Below are 17121 nucleotides of genomic sequence, written 5' to 3'. Positions count from 1 at the left end.
CCCCTATCTGACAAGCTTGCACTAAAGGGCCTGCATACCACACCCAGGACAGAATACTCTTATTAAACTAATGGCTGCCCCCAATCCATCCAGAGTTCTCCAATCAACACCAATTTCAGAACCATGTTGGTGGTGATAGGAGCCAAGGAGTTTGAGATTGTATTTATCATCTGCTTCCTACAGCAAGTAGCACCTGCCATATCATGGAAAACTCAGGGAAGTGTCACGAGCACTGTTCCCTCAGCTACTGAGGCAGTCCACTTGATCCCCAAATTCTACAGGCTTGTAGCCTTCATGGGCGCACACAGCCTCGTGCAAGCAAGCACGAGTGTAACGCACACACACGTTGACACACGCTGAGGTGGAACGCTTGCAAGAGTGAAGCAACTGCACAGAGACAGGCCACACAGATGCTCTGCTCATGTCTTTCCAGCCAAGAAGTTTCGAGAAAAGGGTAACACATTACATACTAAGCCAGAAATTTAGGCCTCAGGAAAATCTCTGTATTTGCAAGCAACATTGAATAAAGGCACATCTCTCTGGGGTTCTATCTCCTCATCTGTAAAAAGACAGGACCAGAGGTTCTCAAATATTTTAGTGGAAAGCAATGGCAGAATGCTTTTTCCCTAAGGAAATCCTACTCAGAACCACAATATATAAAACAAATGCTGACCTGTTCTTGCTGAGAGGGGCTGAGCCTTCCTTCCTGTCCCCTTCCCTAACCCCCACACCACGGGGAAAGTCTGAAACTCACTGCACTAAATGAGCTCAAAGGCTTCTTCTGGACCCAGCTTTCTGCAAATTTGTAAGCTCAACTTGTTCGTGTATATTTGTAGCTCATGCTATATAGAATATGATATGGCTAAACAGTAACTAACGCCTTTTGGCTGCTACAGTCAGGTGTTGGCCGGAGGCTTCTTGTGGCTGTTCACAGAAAATGTTAGAGCTTTCAGTCTTTTGCTCAACAGAGGACAGGTTTCAGCTCAGTTACCCTAGGCAGGGATCATAAACCTTCCCACCAACAGAGCATGGAAAGAAAGAACTCAGAGAGCCGGATCCCCAGTTGCAGAGCACAAGGAGATGGGACTAAAGAGCAGGGCCCAGGATGGGCCACATGAGGAGACAGATGTCACCTAAAACATCAAGCCATTTCTGTCTTTATCTATGTTACTCACATTCACCTATTTTCTGTGAAAACAAAGACAATGTAAAGGGAGTTCGTAGCATAATCTTGGAATTCAATAAATGGTATTTCAATCTGAATCTCCTACCTTAAAGTCTGCAGAGAAGTGGCATGCTTTCATTTTCAGATGAAAACCTAAAAATGTTACTATCTGCTTACTTGACCTTGCAGAGAATCAAAGGTCAGCTAAATATACCACATTAACATAAAAGCCCCAATAATTTTTTTCTACAAATGGAAAAAAAATTACTCTTAGACTATCATTGAATACTCCCTTCTGACAATAGCTTCAACATGAAAACAAGGGGTAGCTGAATGAATTCTTTTTGAGAACACATTTGAGTAGAGACTTTTCAACATAAAACCATCTTCAAGTCAAAAATGGATTCTGCATAAAATATTCATTCTGCATTCTGAAATGTATTATAAATGCAAAGTGGAATATTTTAAATAATTGTATTTCAGATATTCCCTTTTATACTCAGATACACTTTTTTTTGTTTTTTTTTTTTTTTTTTTGAGAACGCATTTAATCAGTAGAAAACTAAAATGTGAATTTCTAAAGGTAAAAATGTTCAAATGTGATTTTTGCTATCATTTGAAACATGCTTTGTTTAAGCTCTCAAAATGAAGCAAAATGTAAACTGTACTGTATATTTCAGTAGACTAATAATCAAAATTTAACTGCAAATATTGTAATTAAAGTAACAAGAGATTCTCCCATCTAGAAATTGCACCGACTTCTTTACTTTACTGCTCTGCTTATCTGCTTAATAAAAATTATTATTCACTCACTTTGAAAAATGCTGTACTGTAAAAGAATAACAAATAGAGGATATCATTAATGACTAAAAGAAAATAGAGAAATTTCGAAGATGCTCCCTGACTTTGAAGTATAATTGCAAAGGCCTAAAAAGTAATAACAATAGTTTTATGAATACTCCCAGGCAGTTATTTCTCTTTTCCTCTAATTTAATTCAATCACTCCTTTTACCTCCTCTCAAACTTATTTAACTTTCAAAAAGTTGCCCTGAGATAGGTTCCAGTGCTCAGATTTACAAGATTATGGATTTGTTGAACACCCCTAGGCACGTGGAATTTGGAGATTGTTGGCACAACCAACAGACTAGAGGCACCATGCCAGTTCTCCGCCCTGCTGCCTGCTAGATCCACCTTTCCAGCCTCAGTTGCCAATAACAGCATTAAACTTCCCTGCTAATGGCCCCTGCCATTTAAGGAAACTTTCAAACTCACAAGAATAGTATTATGGGACATCTTATCCAGGAACAATTGTTCTGCTATCTCCAGTTCACCTGGATGGAAAGCAGCACATGTGTCCCGCAGAAATGATGACCAGTCCAGAGCAATACCAGGAACAGGTGGGTTAATGGCACTTAGTTGAACTTAATGCTGTGAATTAATTCCTTCCAACTGGTCATTTATCCTCAGGAAATGTCCTGATTCTCAATCACTGTTTTCTAAATCTTGGAACAGATTATCTCTCTTAGAATCTTGGAGCTGTCAATGCATGGAGGTCTTTACGCGGTTGTTTGGGAGACATTGCCCAAATTTTCCAGATCTGGGAAAACTCTGTTTTCTCCTCCAGTCTTGCTGGCACCAATGGAGATTCACAGCAAATCTCATCAGTTACATTTGATAACTCCAAAAGAATACATGCCCCGTCTAATAGTTGTTTCTGGGTTTTTTGCCAATGTGATTGCTCACATAGATATTATTCTCAACAATTTGTATAGCTTTTCTTATTCAGGACACATAATGTAAGGAGATTTTCCTTCTCGCAGGATAATGTTAAAGAAATGTATGAATCATAAATAAATTAAAAAAAAAAAAAAGAAATGTATGAATCCTTACCCCTTCTAATGACTGACTTACAAAAATCCATTAGAGGGGACGCGTAAGCCTAAGAAAAAAATTAAGGAAAATGTAATAAAGAACAAGTTAAGACTTTCCCAAGATGTCCGAAAACAAATAAAACTATGTTTCATGCCAGAAAACTTGACAGCTGCTACTCTGTAATTTTTTAAATATTTACTATAAACAGCATTAAGAATAGACTTCTTTTTCCTCTAAAAGCACTTTGTGTTTTTGGTAAATGTCATTAGCACCAATCAGCAGGTTCACTTGACAGTGTGGTTTACGTGCTATGAGGTTAGGGTTTGAGAATATGGAGAAGACGGATTTCTAGCAAACCAAAAATTGTTCAGAAAATATGACCATCACATCATTCCTGAAGCCCACTCCATTAAGAAGCGTCATTGAAGTACCTCCTCACTACTACTTCCTAGTGAAACTTCACTAATGTATTCTCATTGGGTTAGATTTGTCTTTTTTGATATAACTTATCTTGCCCAGATCTAGAAAATAAACTATGACCATGTTTCATATAAATCCCTTGATTTTTATTTCTATGCACATTTATTTGCATGTCAGAGAGGCATTCGTTATTTGCCTTATTTGCTAAATGCTTCGTCATCATGATTCCTACCTTTGCCCCAAAAGGAAGCAGCAGATAGTCTCCCCAACTCTCTCCTAAACTCATGCAGAGAAAGAACAGCTTTCCCTGAAAAGCCAGTCAGTTTACAGGATTGCCAGGAAAAACTAGAGAGTAGTCAGAAGAGTCCAAACTTGAAGCCCCACAACACGATCATCCTTATCCAATGACACCTTGATTAGAATTCCCAAGCATAGCTGTGTAGCCCTTTCACAGAATAAGAATGCCTGCGAGGAGAGAAAGCCCAGGGAAAAGCTGTCAGTGAATGGCAGGGCATCTTCCTTGAGCCCTAGAACAGACCCAATGCTGAGGAGCTGCTTTGGTCTTGGGCCAGCTGACTCTGCCACAGAACATGCTGGGGCTGACTGTCGCCTGCACGCCTGCAAGGAGAGAGAATGTTCTGTCCACTGAGTGCATTTTTGGAGACACTGTAGCCAAGAGGTAAAGTGTCAAAATACCTTCCTAAAATAGATAGTGCGCCTGCCAGGGATAAATGCATACAAACCAAGGCTAAGGCACCGTGGCTGTAGACAGTTGTTGGAAGCATCTGCTCGTATCTGAAAGAGGAATGAATATCAATCCAGAAGGGTGTGAGTGTTCTGGTGAGTCAACCTATGACAGGAGCGTTCAAGTTAATTATAGTTATCAGAGATTATTCTGTATTAGCACAGCAGCAAACCTGTTAGCCTGGTCTTTAGCACTTCTATTAACGGGCAAAGTAGTCCCTTTATGTATCATGGTTGTTCCAACACATTGAAGCTTGCCAAAAATTTTTTTTTTTAAGTCCATAAAGCTGACTGATTTTTGATATCTGTGTCTAAAGCTTCAACAAAGCCTCTGCTAATGAGAAAAGATTATGTTCAAAGTTACAATTTGAAAACCCAAAGAGAAGATATCCTACCATTTAAAAGATTCAGTGAAAATCTTTTCACCCCGTTATCACACAACTATCACAGCCTGAAATAGAATGCTGAACCCCGAATTCATGGCAAAGATTGCCATCATGATTTTAAAATACAGATAGAAACTATATGTTAGAATGTGAAAACACAAGAGCTTTCAAAGTCAAGTTGCTGCCTCTGACAGTGACTCAAAAAGACAGTTTGTAGAAGTCTAGATTCACTTTCATTAAAAAGTAATCATGGTTAGAAGGGTGCATAGGACTCAGCTACTGCAGCCTCCTGTCCTCCACCCTCCACCCCCAAACCTTACTTTGAGGAAATAAGACTTAAAGAGCCAGGAGATTTGGCACTGTCACACAGCTAGTCAAGGCCAAAGCAAAAAGCAGAATCCACTGACTTCCGGCCTACTGTGCTGATCAACCTTCAAACATTAGAGATGATGCTGATATTGTTCTAGCTTTTACTGAGAACTTCTTCCACGTAAAACTATTCTGTAAAACATTTCACAGGCCCAGTTCTAATCCTTTTTCAACAGTGAACCAATTAACAGTTTTCATGTGTCTAGCATGGATACCTGGTTATTATATACAGCTAGCCTGAAAAGAACATGGAACACTGATGCCAAAATACTTCTTCACACAAAAATCCAAGATGAAGGTGAGGCATAAAGCCACTCTTTGAATATACAACTTCTCACCATTTTTTCAGATTTAAGTTTTTAAAAATAAAAGGAATTTCAAACAGTGCAGCCACATGGCAGGTATTGAAACCATGGTGGTATAGACCTGAAAATCTAGGGTTGGCGGATAGAGAATGAACCTCGTTTTTGTTTTTCTCCCAAACCCAGTGCAGCTCAGCCCCAAATCACAGAGAATGAGGCCATATCCCACTAACCCCAAAACAAATCAATCCCGAGGGTGAAGGGAATGCTGCCAGGTCTTCCCCTGACATGTCATCCAATCCAAGCCATGGACTAGCCCAAGCAGAACAGGTCAAACATTCCAAAAGTAGATTTGCCAAAAACAGGGTAAGGCTCGATTTTAGCCACAGCTGAAGAGCAACATGGAGATGTGAAACCGGTGTTCACCCAGTATTCACTGCCATCTGATGCCATCATTGCTGTGATAGAGCAATATGATATTGACTGGTACCATTGTGGCACCAGCGTGGACTCAGCATGAACTCAGCATGAATGTGAACATGGAAAGGCTGCACTGGGCAAAACTCAAGTTTGCTTTGTTTCTCTATCCTTCCTGCATTTCAAGGAGCCTCTTTCCTTCCTGGAGGGATCACAATCCCTGGGAGTCTCCATCTTCATTTCCACCCTGGCTTTTCAGAGTCCCTGCTAAGGCTTTGCTCCCGAGCCTGCCACAGGCTCTGAACCTGGCCAGGCATCCTCCTTAGCATCCCAGCTTAGCTGCTCTGTGTCCTGCTTGCTGCAACCCCCCGTCTATGGAAAGATGATGACAGATAACACGTACCAGCTTATTAATGATTGAAGGTGATTTAATGCTGGGTTGACAGCATTCTAAAGATAGAAAAAAAGTGGCAAATTATCCTGTGACATGACCAGGTACTTGCCAATAACTGTCAACCCTCATAAATCAGAATGGGGAAAGAGAGCATAGCAATTCTGTAGCAAGTGTCCCACAAGTCAAGAAGACAAGGTCACACAAATCAGGAACCAGGCCAGGAAAAAAAAAAAAAAAAAAAAAAAAAAAGAGCTATGGCAGGAATGAGGGAGGTGAGTTATTTCAAGCTTTACTCTGTCTATGTCTAAGACCATTGCACAGGCATTAACTCCTTTTAGTAGGGAAGCAGAAGGGCAGGGAGTCCAAGAGTCAGAACCAGACCTCGTGGTGTGAATCTGGTCCTACCACTTACCAGTTTAGTGGCCGTGGCCCAGTTGCTTAACCTTTTTAAATCCCACTTTCCCCATCTGTATTTCATAGGATTATTTTGAAGATCATATGAACTAATGAATGTTAAGGTGCTTTGCATGAACCTTGAATAGGGTAGGTGCTCAATAGGGTTAAATCATTACTATTACTCTTTTTAATATTAACCATCCTTATCATAGCAAGGCTGTGTACTTACTATTTTGTCATGCTTCCTCTGCAGTCAGCAGCACAGCCTTGTATCACCAAAGGTGGAAATCTTGTGGTGTCAAAGACTGCAGGCTTTGCCACCACACAGAGCCAAATTTAATTGCCCACTCTGCCACTTATTGTGTGTCCCTGAACAAATCACCTGACCTCTCTGAGCTTCCTCAGTTTCCTCATCTGAAAATAGAAGTAATAATATCCATTTCCTAGGTTTCCTGCAAAGATTGAATAAAGTATGCAAAATGTTTAACACACAGTCTGGTACACAGGAAGTGTTCAATAAATAATAGCTGGTGGTGTTAGTAGTAGAGGTAGTATTCCACCAAAGGCATGTGTGCCTCAAATGACTCACAGTCTGCCCCAGTTCTAGTCATGACCCAAAGGCCTCCATCCATCACTTCTCATCAGATGGCACCTCATAAGTGACTTTGCCTAACCTTCACCCTTTGAAGTCAGTCTCTCCACACATTATTTTGTTTATTTACTTCAGTGCAATTGTCACAATCTATAATTAACTTGGGGCTTTGGGTTTACTTATTTTCTTTTTCTCCTCACTGAAGGGTAAACCCCATGAGAGGAAAGGGGCCCTTATCTGTCTTGTTCATCATAGAAAAGAATCTGGCTAATGGAAGGTATTCATAAAATATCTGAGGAATATAAAAGGAAAACAAAGAGAAGATGCTGATGGAAAAAGGAACTATTTCCAGTCTCTTACATTATATAATTAGACTGTATGATCCACAAGGGAACTGTGTCTATCTCTCTAGTTCCCCACTGTATTAGTCCCTTCTCATGCTACTAAAGATATACCCAAAACTGGGTAATTTATGAAGGAAAGAGGTTTAATTGGCTCACAGTTCAGCGTGGCTGAGGAGGCCTCAGGAAAATTACAATCATGGCAGAAGGGGAAGCAAACAAGTCCTTCATCAAGTGGCAGCAGCAAGAGGAAGTGCCAGCAAAAGGGAGAAAAGACCCTTATAAAACCTTCAGCTCTCGTGAGAACTCACTGTCACAAGAACAGCATGAGGGTAACTGCCCCCATGATTAGATTACCTCCCACTAGTTCCCTCCCATGACATGTGGCAATTATGGGAACTATTCAAGATGAGACTTGGGGGGGACACTGCCAAACCATATGGCCCATCATATACCTACATTGGGCAGAGTAAACTCATAGTTAATGTATGTTAAGTGAATGTATGCATGAATTCTACTCATAGGCCTAGCCATGCTGGCCTGTGTGAGCTTCGAGATACTCTGCTGAAGGTATTCATGGGGAAACAGTGGGAGGCTGTTCAGGCCAATCATCAAGTATCTGCCTCATGCATATAAGCCTGTGTTTCTCAAAGTTTAGTGTGCATAGGAATCACCTGTGGACACTGTGAAACTCTTCATGGTTCTCACCACAGCCAATACTGGATTATAAGCAACATGGGTAGGGGCTAAGAATCTGCATTTTTGTTGCGCTGTTCCAGATGTTTCTGATTAGGATGTTGAGGACTACACATTGAGAAATGCTCTTTGAAGTGTTCATTTCCTGAGATGGCATTTAAGACTTACTCTCTTCTCGCGTAGTGAGATGAGACAATCTCGTTGGGCAGATAAGACAGTAAACCCTTACAAAACAGTGCAAGGCATATTCAAGGGTTAAAATGACAGGAATGCAAGAGTACTTTGGGAATGCACACAAGGAGAAGTCTAGATGGGTTCTGGGGCTACAGTTCACTCTTTAGCTTGAAAATAAGAGGAGAAAGGCCATTCCCCTACTGGACCAGAAAACTAGAACTAAAAAAGCATCCCCTGTATATCACGCCACTTGACTGAGCAATGAGTTACCTACCAGTACTATTGATATTCTCAACATCTCAGAAAAAATTATATCCTGGTATGGATTTTGTAAGACAGCACAGGGGTAAAGATTCTGTAAATCTCAAGGAGAGGCAAACATTTTTAGGAGCCCACTGAGGTCATGGTAAGCCTTACTTTCCACCCAGGATCTTTTGTTAGACCATTGTGGTCAGCTCTAAAGAATAACTTCATGGATGAGACACACAGTTTAAAGGGGTTTTGAGTAGAATGCGGCATAAAAAAGTAGTGGATGAAGAATAAGGAAGCTGTAGTCCCTGTTTGTCACAAGCTTTGTGACCTTGGGCAAGTCCCTAATGTATATGATTTTCATGTTTATGCATTGAGTGGACACCTAGGGTAAGTACTTTTCTGCATGCAAAAAAAAAAAAAAAAAAATGCATTCAATAAAAAGAAAAGGGGAAAAAATGGAAAAGAAAAAAATGTATCCTGATTTCAGAAGTTTGAGCTCTTCCCATGGCATGACCCACCCAACGGAGGCACAGCTAATGGTGTTTCCGGAGAAACTCGTTGATGACATTCTTTAAAAACCTAAATGAGAATGCAAAACAACTTTGAAAATTCCATTTCTTTTTTTTTAAGCCTGCTTTCAAGGGCTGGATGAATGTGGGAGACACGGAATCAGATGGATACTTAAGAATTACATAAAGAGAAGATGACAGATTTGAGGGGGAGAAGTTAACAAGTTCTTACTTCATTAGAAGAAAAACTGTCAGTTCAATTAGTATTTATTTCATTTCTGCAGGAGGTAGTACACCGCCATATGTAATCAAAATACTGAAGAGGATTTATTTCATGCATTAAATAAATTCAAGCTAATTAGCAATCATGTTCACTTCCTTCCAAAACTGTACCATACTATGGCTCATAACAAAATATGTCATATTCCACAATTGGAAAGTCCCTTAGCTCCAAGAATTCTGTTACCACCCAAACTCAACACTTTTACTTACAGGAAAAATTATTTTAAAATTATATTTAAAATGTGTTCTCTGTGTCTAATCATTTTACTTCATTGTGCACACCCACTTAAAATCCGAATCATGACTAGGATGAGGGTGGTCTTTCTCACTCTGTAGTTTTTTAGTAGGTTATTTCAAAGATATTTACGCTGTGTAAAATAAAAAGGAAATAGACAATGTTGACAGTTTGCCTGGTCAATGTGAAATGTTGGCATAATTCCACTCTCGGCTCTGCAGGATTCTAAAAAGATGAGCTCATGTATTTAGTGTAGGATTTAACCTTCACTTCTGTCCCCTCAGGGATTCTTCCATTCATGGAGTTCCTTCTGAAATCAGGACAGAAGATGAGTTTGGGCAACAATACCTAAGAATGTATGTGGGTGAAGTGGGTGGTATTGAATAATCAGCTTGTTAGGTATTCTCAGGCTTGTACAAAAGCTGGTTAGGTCTGGCTTGAGGGAATATTAGGTTGAAACAGGTCAGTTTAGACAACTTCACGTAGTTGCTCTGTAACATAAAAATAATGTCCATCTCCTTGCTGGATGCTCAAAGGGTAGAGGGGAGACAAGTGAATTTGCTACTCTGTGTGTAATTCCAATCAACAAGGAAGAACTGGTGATATGGAAGCTACTAAAACCTTGGAAGAGATAGTGTTATCTTCAAGTTGAACAAAAACAAAGAAAGGGAGAATAGATACATGTGTGTTCTCTTAGACTCTAGATAGAATATTTTAAAATCAGAGACAAGAGCCTATGGAAGATGCAACTATAAAAAGAAATACATCTCCAGAAAGTCTAAAAATTACAATCTCTACTAAAAAAATTCCTGAGCGATCTTTAGGTAAAGAACTGAATTAAAGACAGTGATTGCACAGGCTGCTTGTTTATGAGTTTCAATTTTAGAGAACTTGAACACAAGCAGTCCAACCAGCTCCACAGCCTGGCTCGGCAGCCTGGCTCGCGCTTGCCTAGCCAGAATGCCTCCTCCGTATCTTGCACCCTCACAACACAGCTAAGAGCTTTTACTTACCGAGCATTTACTATGAGTCAGGGCAAGTTGTTAACTGCTTTTAAATATCTTTTAATCCTCACCATGACTCTGCAAAGTAAGTACTGTTATCTCTAATCTAAAGATAAGACAACCGAGGTTCAGAAAGATTAGGCACATTGCCTTAAATCACGCACCTAATGAGCAGCAGAGCTGAAATTCCTATAAATAGGTTTATAGTGTATAAACAACTTGTAAGGATGATGTAATGAACAGACGGGAAGATGACATAATATTAAGAGAGGACAACAATAATAATGAAAATTAAGACTCCTTGGCTGCCTGCGATGGCTTACAACTTTAATCCCAGCACTTTGGGAGGCTGAAGCAGGAGGAATGCTCATGGGACCAGTTTGAGACCAGTTTGGGCAACATAGCAAGACCCCATCTCTACTAAAAATTTAAAAATTAGCCAGGTGTGGTGACCCATGCCTAAAGTCCCAACTGTTCAGGAGGCTGAAGTGGGAGGATCACTTGAACTCCAGAGTTTAAGACCACAGTGAGCCATGATCACACCATTGCACTACAGTCTGGGTGATAGAGTAAGACCCTGTCTCTAAAAAAACCAACCAAACAAAAACTTATCGTGCACTTAGTCTAAATAGTTCATCTCTACAGTTATTTCTCCATGTATGTTTTCTCTATGTTCCCAATAACCCTATGCAGTAGGAAATTTTTTTTTTTTTTGGAAACAGAGTCTTGCTTTGTCACCCAGGTTGGAGTACAGTGGTGCAATCTTGGCTCACTGCAAGCTCCTCACCCTGGGTTCATGCCATTCTCCTGCCTCAGCCTCCCGAGTAGGTGGGACTACAGGTGCCCACGACCATGCCCGGCTAATTTTTTTTTTTTTTTTTTTTTTTTTTTTTTTTTGTATTTTTAGTAGAGACGGGGTTTCACCATGTTCGCCAGAATGGTCTTGATCTCCTGACCTCGTGATCTGCCCGCCTTGGCCTCCCAAAGTGCTGGGATTACAGGCGTGAGCCACCGCACCCGGCCTGCAGTAGGAAATTTTATTACCCCATTTTGCACAGGGGAAGACAGATTAAATAACCTACCTAATGTTACACAGGCAGGATTTTGAGCCCATGTTCTTAAACAGTAGGTTATAATGCCTTGCAGAAAGAGGCAGTATTGGCTGATACCTCTTAAACTTCAATTAGTCATTCAACAAACATTTCTTAACCACCTGCTGGGAGCCCCGCACGTTTTTAAGCACTGGAGACACAACAGAGAGCAAAACGAACAATACAGACAACTGAAACATCCTGCTGCCATGGAACTTAAATTCTGGTGAGACAGTCAGATGAAAAACAAGATGGTATAAAATATAAAGTACATTAGATAGTGATAAGTAGTGCTAAGGAGAAAAAGCAGAGAAGGAAACAAAGTATGCATAGGAGAATGAAATTTTAGAGAAGTTATCTGCAAAAGTCCTCACTAAAGCTTTTGAATAAACACCTCAAAGGAGTGAGGACTTGAGCCACATGAGTATCTGGACAAAGGACATTTTGAGCATGGGAATGGCAGGTGTAAATGTCCTGAGGCGAAAGCCTATCTGGTGAATTCAGGAAAGCAGTGTGACTAAAACAGAGGGAGGAAACGTGATGGAAGAGGAGGTCAGAGAGTAACTTTGGATAGAAGTAACAGGGAGCCAGATCATGTAAGGCTTTGTAGGTCATGCATAGGGCATTGGCTTTTATCTGAGCAATCTGGAAAAACACTGCAGTATTATGAGTAGAGAAATAACATGATATGGCCTGTTTTGGAAAGATTACCTTGGCTGCTGTGTGGAAAACAGAAAACAGAGCAAAGGTGAAAGCAGGGAGACCAGTTAGGAGGATATTACAAGTATCCAATGAGAGATGATGGTGGTTCACCTAAGATGGTAGCCATGGAGGAGATGAGTGACTTGATTCGGGACATATCTTAAAGCTAGAGTCAATAGGATTTGTTGATAGTGTGAGACAAAAGATGAATTAACTCCAAGATTTGGGGCTAATCAACTAAAAGAATGGAATTGCCACTTTAGAGATAAAGAAGACCATGGGAGTAGCACTTTCTTTGAGAGGAGAGATGGATATCAGTTGTTCAGTTTGATCTTGTTCAATTTGTGATGCCCATTTGATATCCAAGTAAAAATTCTGATTAGGCAATGGGGATATGAAGTACAAGTCTGAAATTCTATGGAGTGTCCAGCATGAAGATAGATATAAATTTGGGAATTATCAACATGAAAATGTTACTTGAAGCCATGAGACTGGATAAGATCATTTAGGGAGAAACAGAAAGAGAAGACTAAGAACGAACGCTGGGGTGTTCCAATATTTAGAGGTTAGAGTTAAGGAAGAACCAGTAGAAGAGAAATCACTTTGAAAAAAGGTTAATGGAAACCAGAAGACTGTGGTGTCCATGAAGCTAAATGGAAAAATATTCCAAGGAAGAGAGACCAACCTACTATGTTAAATGCCTCTAATAGGCCAAGGAGAGGAAGATTGATAATTTGATCACTGTATTTGAGAATGTGGTTGTCACTGGTGACCTTAACAAGAGCAGTAGAGTGGAGAGGTGAAAGACTGACCACAGTCATGGAGCCCTCAAGTGCAGACAATACATTTGAGAAATTTTTCTATGAAAGAAAATAGAAAAACAGAGCAACTGAAGAGGGAAATAAGGTCTAAAGAGACCTATGTTGAAGAGGAAGGAAATAATGCCTAGATTCTGGTAGGAATGATCCAATGTAAAGACATTATTTGGTGATAAAAAGGAGAAGAGAGAATTCTGGCAGCAGTACCCTTGAGTAGGCAAAAGCAACGAGATCCAGTGCCCAAGTAGAGGAACACAAGCCAAAGAGAAGGCAGAGCATGTGGACAGACATGTACATGGGTGATTAGGTGTGCTGAGAAGAACTTGTGGAGGTTTTCTTGTCATAGCTCCAATTTCCTTGGTGGATTGGGAAGCAAGGTCATCAGTTGAAACTCAGTGAGGGAGGAGATACTAAAGGTCTGAAGAGAAGAAAGAGGAAATTAAATCATTGTCTAGGCAAACAGAAAATAATATGCAAAGGAAATACAGTCGAACTGATGGGAGGAATCATGGTTCACTTGAGGTTAATGATCCTGAATTCGAAGAGTGAACGGGCAGCACAGTTGTTTTTTTTTTTTAAGCTGTGTCTGAAAGGGGTAAAAGAGGGCCAAAATCTAGTCTGTGTCTCATGCTCAGAGAAGACACCTTTTCTTAATTCATCCACCCAGAGGGGTTGCCTCTGCTGTTTGACTAGTGGAGACACTAGACTGAACATCCTGGGTGTGTTGAAAGATTGTTGGAGCTAGGCTGCTGCAAAAAGTGGGCTATTAAGATGAAAAACATGATCTAGGAGCTGAATGTTTGAAATTAAGTTTCTGGCAAGGTTCAAGTTAAGAGTAAGCACAAGATCTACTGGTGTAAGACCATGTGAAAATTTTCAGAACCAAAATGGAGTTACTAGTGTTTAAAAGAAAAAAATCTCTTTTGCTCCCTCTCTCACCATGTGATGCCCTGGCTCCTGCCTTCACCTTCCACCATGATTGTAAGCTCCCTGAGGCCTTGCCAGAAATTGAGCAGATGTCCTTCTGTACAGTCTACAGACACCCTCTGGAGGAAAAATCAGCTGAAAAATTTGAGAGGCCTAATTTGTGGCTGCATCACCCATATTAATTCATCCTTATGGAAAGATTGTGCAGGCACTGCTCTAACAGTTGGGATTTGGTTTTCAAGGAGCCAATTGTGGGCAAAGAAATACCAATCAAATGTCAACTAATGGCAAATGAATTAAGTCTAAGATTCCTGAACGTGCTTGACATTTCCTAAACTATACATTTTGGTTCTCTGTGATCTGTGGTGCAGGGATATACAGTTGTTTCCTGAAAGGCTGTGGGGCTTCTCTTTTGTGACCACCAGTCAGCATCCCAAGGAGGCGGCCCTGCTGACAGATGCCAAGTGTGAACCATAAGGAGCAAAGACAGATGATTTGTCTGAAATGTAAGCATACCCAGCCTTAGATCTTTCCATTCAAAGTTTAGAGTCCAAAAGCCTGGCTCACTAAGGCACGGAACCAAAGAAAGTAAAGACAGCAAGTGTGGATATTTTCTATGAAGTTTTATCCCTTGCCCTTCTTTCCTCCTCACTGAACACCTTAGCCTTAAGGAACTATTTTCAATTTCCCAAAACATGTTCTAGGACTCTGTGTCGGGGACGCATGTTTTTGTGAAGTTATGCACTGCATGAAGACAGGGGTTTAAGTGGATCTGCAAAACAGCTGCTGTTACTCTGCTGCACAAACTGATCCTTTAAATATGACAGAAAATTTAATGAAGAATCCAGGTGTGGTACAGAATGTAATCCACATGTAAAATAAAAATAGAGCTTATTTAAAATAAAAAAGATAAAATTAAAAATGTATTTTATTGTTCAATGCAATTTATATAATTTTAAATATGCAATTCATAATTAGATTAATGTAGACTAATATGCAATTTCATTCCATGCTGTAATATATTCTATGCATTGTGCATACCTTTAAATGCATTGTCAATATTTCTGAATGTCAACAAAATTATAATTTTGAAATTTGAAAAGATGGCTATTGTTTAGAAAATCAGCAAAGTAGAAAAAATGAGTTAAGAGGCTTTGTTTCCACTGGAATTAACAGCAACCTGTGCACTCAACATCCTTATCTAATGACAGCTTTTCCAAAGTCTTGCCAAATGTATATAAAGGCTGAATATGGAAACATATAAAGATTGCATGTAGGTTTAAATATTTAAAACATAAATCTCTATTTACCATGTTGTGTTATAAACAACCACACATTAATAAAAAATGCTCAATGTAAGAAAACAAATTTAAAGACCCTTACAGAGCCAGGGAAGGCCAAGAGTGAGGGTTCTCCTGGCTAGGATGCCTGACAGTAAAAACTATCATGAAAAACTGCAAAAACTACAACCTTGCACAACGGCCATCGCAACCTCACACAAAAAGAAATACTTCTGCAAGGACATTGGCCCAGCAACTGCTTGTCCAACCTTGAACTGGTGTCACTGTTGTTATTGATCTTTGTAGCCAAGGATAATTATTTCAAAATGAGTATGTATTCCTCATTTTTTCCTTTAAAAACCTTTACCTGCAGTGGCACATGTCTGTAATTCCAGCTACTAAGGAGGCTGACATGACAGGATCACTTGAGCCCAGGAAGTCGAGGCCAGCCGGGGCAACATAGTGAGACCCTGTCTCTAAAAATAAAAATAAAAAAATTAAAACATAAAAAATAAACCTTTGTCTTCCTTCACCTCCCTGGATATGCACATAGTTTATCATGGCACACATATTCACAAGGCAGTGCTCTATTTGCAAACAAACATATTTCTTAGAGAGCTCTGTTATTTAGGCTGACAACTACAAAAGAAAGTTACTAAGGTAAGACAGAGGACAAGATAACCAGAGGAGAAAAAGTCAAGAATCCTCTACATATCTATTTAAATTACGAACAATTAAGAAAGAAATAATGATGAGGGAACGGCAGTGAGACACAAGCTAAAAGGTCAAGAAATCAGGCAGAGTGACCCAAGGCATCCTCACGGACTACAGCAAGGGAGCAGGGATATAGGGTGATCTAAATTGATAACATGAGATTTATAACAGATTTTAAGGAGGAGAGAGATAAAGGTCTAGAGGCAGAAGTGTTTGTTGGTTTGAGGGGTCTCACTCTGTTGCCCAGGCTGGAGTATAGTGGCACGATCATAGCTCATTGCAACCTCCACCTCCTGAGCTCAACTGATCCTCCCACCTCAGACTCTCAAGTAGCTGGGACTACAGGCACGCGCCACCACGTCCAGCTAATTTTTGTATTTTTAGTAGAGAAGTGGTTTCATTATGTTGCCCTGGCTGGCCTCCAACTCCTGGGCTCAAGAGATCCACCCACCTTCACCTCCCAAAGTGCTGGGATTACAGGTGTGAGCCACTGTGCTGGCAGAAATTATGGCAAAATAATTCACCCACCTCCAGGTCCAGCAGCACAAGAAGGATGGGAGAGAGAATGTCCATCTTTCAAGAGAGCTGCAAGGGAAGCAGTGTCTTGGGAAGAGCAAGGAAGTGAGGAGAAGATTCAGTGAAGAGTTGAGGATTTGGGAGATTATGCTGACAGTTGACCTTAAAATTCCAAAGGGCCAGTGAAATCCTTTAAGAGAAGTACAAAGTCATGGAGGAGTCTTGGCATGAAAATGGCCAGGCAGTCCTGGGCTTCATGTGATAAGTGACATGATGAGAGTAGCCCTGTGGTCTCCAGCAGCAGAGGTAGAGAAGACATAAGTGACAGTGGTCTTTATAGGAGTCTGAAGAATTCTACAGCACTCTCTTGGCTTCTACTAATGGAGACTTCCAGGCCAGCAGGAGGTGGTCCTACTCTTTTGGTCATCTAACACAGATGACAAGCCCAGTAGAGCTTTCTGTGATCATGGAAATGTTCTCTATCTACACCGTCCTATATAGTTGCCACCCACCATATGTGGAT

General features: G+C 40.4%; 2 protein-coding genes across 4 annotated transcripts in view; both read left to right on the top strand.

The window, feature by feature from the left end:
- The window catches only part of YAF2 (YY1 associated factor 2), a 1232548-nt gene that overhangs the window by 656668 nt on the left and 558759 nt on the right, over positions 1-17121 (top strand). The gene's annotated exons all lie outside the window — the stretch shown is intronic.
- LOC126931320 (60S ribosomal protein L12-like) overlaps positions 1-17121 on the top strand; it is a 706093-nt gene that overhangs the window by 495841 nt on the left and 193131 nt on the right. The gene's annotated exons all lie outside the window — the stretch shown is intronic.

This window comes from Macaca thibetana, chromosome 11 (genome assembly GCF_024542745.1).
Source record: "Macaca thibetana thibetana isolate TM-01 chromosome 11, ASM2454274v1, whole genome shotgun sequence".
Classification (NCBI taxonomy): domain Eukaryota; kingdom Metazoa; phylum Chordata; class Mammalia; order Primates; family Cercopithecidae; genus Macaca; species Macaca thibetana.
Note: the sequence above shows the minus strand (reverse complement) of the source record. Positions and strands in the feature narration are given on the sequence as shown.